Source organism: Apis dorsata, unplaced genomic scaffold, assembly GCF_000469605.1.
Source record: "Apis dorsata unplaced genomic scaffold, Apis dorsata 1.3 scaffold_92, whole genome shotgun sequence".
Classification (NCBI taxonomy): Eukaryota; Metazoa; Arthropoda; class Insecta; order Hymenoptera; family Apidae; genus Apis; species Apis dorsata.
The window spans coordinates 633,120-639,592 of NW_006263390.1; the positions used below are offsets into that span (position 1 = coordinate 633,120).

The window sequence follows — 6,473 nt, forward strand, 5'->3', positions numbered from 1 at the left end:
ACCTCGAGAGAGATTCTGTCGAAACTTTAATTACTTCCTGTTGACCCCTTGCCGCGGATATCTCTGCAACACGCCGGGTCCGCCGGCTTGGTTTCGGTCCAGTGATCGTCGGGTCAACAGCACACGGGATTTACTATGGCCGTTCTACACCGGCTCGCATAATATGTAACAAATTATAGAATCAGGGTGTACAGTTAAAGATATCAGGCGCGATATCGTCGCGATACGCATACGTACATTTGGCAACTGTTCGAACACTATTTTATTCTACCTTTAATGAGATGAATTTGTGCAAAGTATATATAAGTATATATATATATATATATATAATGGATTCATATATGAAATAATTTTTTTTTTTTTGAATCGATCCACAAAGTTTTAATTAATTCTCTTTGGATACAACTTTGTTTAACAGAGTGTAAAATAAAGCAAAATTTTGAATTACAAAATGTTCAGCGTTCCATCACCTTGTTGTAAAAACAAGGTTCTGAAATCGTATTAAAAATGTCGACAATTTTGATTTTACTCTATCAGAATTTTCGAATTTGATGAATTTCTTTGTAAAATAATCTTCACGAATGTATTCACGAATCATGATTACTGTACATAATTTAAATGAATCTCGTTCATGTGACTAATCGACAAATCGCAGGTATAAAATTTGCATCTCTAACACGCTTTTCTCTAACACGTACGTTAAACGGGATGCAAAGCAGGTAAGTACGATCTCAAACGATCTGCAACACCGGTACTGTTGGTTCTGGTTGTTACCAACTAGCTAATAATATACATGCTTAATCGATGCAATTCGATAATTTATCTACAGATTTATTTATTGAAGAAAGAATACGAATATTCATTTTATTTTTTGATGTAGAGAGTCTTAAAATAGTAATGTAAAAGAAAAATGAAAAAGTTGGAAGAATTTCATATGGAACGTAAAAATAAATATTATGAACTTTTAATTTCTTTTTTATTTTTTCTAAATAAATTAAAAGGTTAATACACTGTTACTTTTTAAGAGAAATAAATTGTGAAACTGCTAAAATATATGATTGATAGAAAGATTTTATTAATGTATAAGAATAATAAAAGATAATGTTAAATATAATAAAATAATCACAATTAAAACAATTTATTTATAACCGCATGTATAAATTGTGTTCAAAAATATCCAAACTATTTTATTCTGTATAAAATGTAGTTTAAGTTTTAAAAAAAGGATTAATTTCATCATTTTTTAATTATTAATATTATGCATACAAAGGTAGCATAATAAAATTTATTTTTAAAAATTATCTTTCAAATAAATGACAAATACAATAATATAATTAAAGTTTACGAAACTCAATAGATCGATCTCGTTGTTTGATATTTGTGGAAGTTTAATATTTAGAAGAAATTATCACAAGAAACAATAAGAAAACTGGTCATCACGTTCAATGCAATGATATCTAATCAGAATCAACGAAAAACACATTCAATTATTAGCAAGCAAATACCTGATAAATAATTTAAACAAATAATTCTGAAAAAAGTTATTTCGAACATAAAACATCGCTAATAACTTAAAAAACTAATAAAAATTTTAATTACCATATAAATGTTTAAGTAACATTTTATTGATACTACGTATCGTGTATGAACAATAATGTACAATTATTTGTCAAAACCTTTACTTGATGGTTCATTTTTCTATCCTATCTCATATTCATATCTCTCTTAGAGGAAAGAGATAAGTTTTCCCGAAAAAAAAATTTCCACATGCCTAGGACATCTCTGTCCGCGTAACAATCGAGTCAGACTTCTCCGCGGGATACAATTTACTGGAATCACGGCCGATCGAAGCGAACGATTCGATATACCGTTCGGCTGCGACGGTAATTCGCCTGAATCCAAAAAAAATCAAATTTACAAAGTGAACGAGATAGGCCGATACGCATTGTATCATAGAAGAACGGTCTTCCTGGTCAGCCGCAACTCCTCTTTCAAAGACGCCGCGAACATCGCCAATATTATACCCTTTTTCCGTGTAATAAACGAGTTACGCTTCTTCCTGCTTCGTTGGGAGTCAAAGCACGCTAATAACCGAATACAGTCCGAGATAAGAGCGTTTTACGAGCGTAAAATTCTCCGAAATTACGACAATCACCGTTTATCGAACGATATCTGTTAATACTTGGCCACGATGCACGCGCATACGTGTATCTAAATTGAATTTCTGTTTCTAAATAGAACGTGTCTTAGAAGCTTTCAAGATATTTTAAAACGTAATTTTAATTTAATCGCGAGAGAAAAAAGAAAGAAAGAAAGAATTGGATGATAATTTTCACGCGTACGATTACGAGACGAGAGGAGTTGAAAGAAGACTAAAGAAGACGGAACGAAGAAAGAGAGAATCGAATCGTTTCGAATGGACGTGCGAGATTGATAGACGGGAGGCCGAAGGAGGTGTCCGTCACTCCCACGAGCGCGATTAAGTGAATCAATTATGGCAATAACTGGAGTGACCAGTCTGGCCAGGGGGCGATTGGCGAACAATGTAGATCAAATTATATCCCCGTAGAAGTTGTACGGCTCGCGCAGCCAAGCTCGTGCACGCGTGCATGCATGCATGCATGCATGCGGAGGATGGTGCACAATGGATGCGCGCCGCCGCTTCCTCCAACGAGAAGTGAACGAGGTAAGGGAAGGAGCGAGTGTGACAAGAGGTGGGGGAGAGGAGGAGAAGGAGGAGAAATATGCGGGTCGGTGAACCACGGCAAGGATGCACACCGACCACGGGTGGATGCTGGTGCTCCTTGGATTTTTGTCCACGAGAAGCTGAGAAAGAGAGAGATATACACGACCGACTCCAACTCTCTTTGAGATCGATAACAGTGGAATAAGGATCTGTTTAACGAACCGGAACGATTTGATACGAATAAACCATGGCTCATAAATAAAATGAACAATGTACGGGACTGTGGCTTTTGTTCTTGTTTCCTAGCCGCTATTCCTGGAGACACGAGCGGAAAAACGGTAGGTTGGATGAATTGGATGAACGTTGTGGTTACAAGAATATAACCAATAGTCACCTAGTATTTGAAAATATTTAATTCGAGGTAAGATAATTAAGTCGCTTATCGCTAATTTATCGATACCGAAGATAGTTTTTCATCAAATTTCATTTAAGAAAGATCACGTATCACGTAGGATGTACTTTGAAATTTTCACGGTAGTCGATCGACAATTTTATGTTCGACTCGAGTAATCCACGCGAGCATGTCTATGAATAATCGACTGATAATCCAGAACCGGAATTTATATTTTTATACGTGCTCTTTGGTTTATTCATGATTCACGTGCTCATTGGTTATATACAAATGAATCGACGATCTTTCACGTACAAGTGCCTATATACATAAAATAGGATAATTCCCTTTAACCTAATTTGGAATACTGGTAAATGGCGATGATAAAAGTTCGAACGAGTTCGAATATAAATAACCAACTTAAGTACAACGAAGAGAAAAAAGAAATAGAAAAAGTTGAAACGAAAGATAAAGCAACGTAGAGGTTAAATGGTAATCCATTAATTTTGACGATAATCTTGACCACGAAATCTGACTAACGCAAACACTTACGTATGATCGCGTGCGCAGGACACTATCGCGTCAGTACGAAAGAAACGACAACGTAAATCATTCGTAATCGATACCGTGAAAATCACAGTAAGCTTGTTCGTGCACCGTGGTTCCGAGCTCTGTTTCTCGTGCAGTCTCTTCTTCTCCACAATGTAACCACATGGTTGATCTTCTCGTCCTAGCCAATCCCCCTCCTCTTTATCATCGCAAAACGATCTCGTCTTCCTCATAGCATTGTCCAGTAACACGTCCACGCCGCGTTGCATTAACGAGCAACTTTGCTATTTCTAGTATTTCCGTTATAAATCGCCGACATCGTAATTGTTCACCGTGGGATTCGTTATGTTCATCTTCGAAAACTCGATACTCGTAACTATCATAAAAGATAATATTAAATATCGACGAGTCATTATTCCAAGCTGTTTATCTTTGTTTATAACGTGTTTCCGTACCGAAAGAATCTCTACCGACGAGAGACGTTAACGACATATCTATCGTCGTGACTTCCATATCGCTATGAAACGATCCCATTTCCTGCCTAGCAACGCTATTGTTTGATAAAGTTGTAAAGCGCGTTAAAATGCAAATTCAGAAAGAATAAACTCACCATCTAATTACATTCGCACGATCAACTTATTATTAAAAATGACGAGAAAAATTTCACTCGCAAATTTTGTTTCACACCATCCAAGTTACGGGCATGCGCACCAAATATTTCAAACGGTAAAACAGCTAGGTAATTACAAATTAGCTGGCAACTACTAATAGAAACAGGTTCCAAGGTTGTATTCGCTGCCACGATACATCACAGTTGTTTCTGCCAATCTAGCAGTCAGTTAAGAAAGTTACGAATGCTCAGTAAAGCCTGTTGTAATATAAAATTAATTAAATTCTACAATATCTTTAAACAGTAGAAAGTATTATGATTTATACATGTATACTGTTCGTTCATAGGAAAATGACAAGCAGAAAAGCAGTACCTATTGGATACTATTGCCCCACTACTTAATATCCCTACTTCACACGTATTTTCGCAATTGGCCGAAACGGTCACATCTACAATTGAATCGTCTGACAAAGAAAATAAATGAGCATATCAAGTGTGACTGGAACAGAACGATGCCGTGACGATAACTTCAAGGCATTGGCGTAAATTCATTCCATAAATAAAGAGTTAACTATCAAAATATCTTTATCCTCAGTTTATAAGAATCTTATTATTGTGCCAGCATACTAGTGTTAATAATAATATGCTCAGTAAAATAAACGAAATTTCGATTCCATCTTCTCGTGGTCGGACAATATATCATTAATCAATGGCCAATCTAAGAATGGTCCATTTAAGATCGATCACATCAGTGTGTTAAAAAACGACACTGTATCGTTACTGAATCCAAGTTAACATTACTACACATCGTAATGAAGAGAACGTGCGAGATAGGGAGTGCATGGCCTCAGAAGCCGATAAAAAATTGGTATGTGTGTCGCTGTTGGCGAAGGAACAAGACAAACGAGTCGCGTTCCATAAATCGTCGCGTTCGGTTTAAGTGGCGAGTGGTGGTAGTAAGTGGAGTACTGGGGCGAAAAACTACCTCCCAGATCGGCTCGATCTCGCACGTGAACGCGTGTGCACTGTATACCGTGGCGATCCGTTACATCGGAGAAACGTTCGATCGGTTACTCACATACATACGTCGTACACTTTTTTCATCGTCCTATTATCGTAATATCGCCCTTGCACTTTTTTCCACTTCATCATCGCGATAGAAATGTGTGTAATTTCTTTTCGATTCGATCGATACGCGATGAAATGAAATTTCGAATTACGATTTTTCATTCTTTTATTTTCTTCCTATTTAGTTATCATAGCGTTATTCGATTACAATTTTCAAAAATTGCTACTCGATACTCGTTCGTTTTGTTTGATAATTAAAAAGAATCGATAAAGTATAATATTTTCTAAATTTATGCAAACGCGGCTGAATATCAAAAATAGTGGATATTTCGATATATCAACTTGAACTTATTTTATAATTCATAGCATGTACAACGTATCTCGATTAGAATCGTTGCTCGCGGCCATATATCTTTTAAATATTAGGTATTCGACTACAAACCGCTAACGCGAATAAAAAATTTACGTGTATAAGTATACACTATGTATACACATAGCAAGTATGCAGAAACGGTAACGCATAAGATCATTGTCGTTGGTCGTAAGTTAATTTTACATACTCTTTTTTACATATTTTTTGTTTTCTCCGTCTTCTCACGCACAGTTATCCAGACTACGTTTTTCGCGTGGATTTGGATAACGGGAATAGGACTGGTGTGTTTCGCGCATGACATTACCGACTGCTGAATCAAGAATTTTGGCCCAGTTCTTTTTACATTATTCTCTGAATAGTTCAAGAAAGATAATTCCGTGGCGTTCGTGAATGCATTAGGGCGTTCGTAGCTAGAAGAAATGTTGGCGCGTAATTCAAGCTTTTCCTGAGCTCGATCTTTAATAGAATTTTCATTGAATGATATGCGAAGGGGAACCGAGATTGTGTGGGGAACGTTATACATGCGCTTAAGGAAATTGCATATTAAAGGTAATTAGACTAAAACGAGGTAAGAGGGACGGAATATTAAGCGATTAAGAAGAAATGCATCACTGCGTGCCAGAGAAATTATCGACCAAGGTCGATGTTCCTACCGATAAACATGCGCACTCCTCGTTCATTTAATCTTTTTGCTTCGAATTTATCTTTCCAGAAGTTATCTATAAATTAAGTAATTCGATTAAACATATGGTTTTATATGAGAAATTTTACTTTTTGTCAAAAAAAAAAAAAAAAA

The 6,473-nt window shown here is 36.1% G+C and overlaps 1 protein-coding gene across 1 annotated transcript in view; it reads right to left on the bottom strand.

The window, feature by feature from the left end:
* The window catches only part of LOC102681623 (agrin), an 18,069-nt gene that overhangs the window by 4,115 nt on the left and 7,481 nt on the right, over nt 1-6,473 (bottom strand). The gene's annotated exons all lie outside the window — the stretch shown is intronic.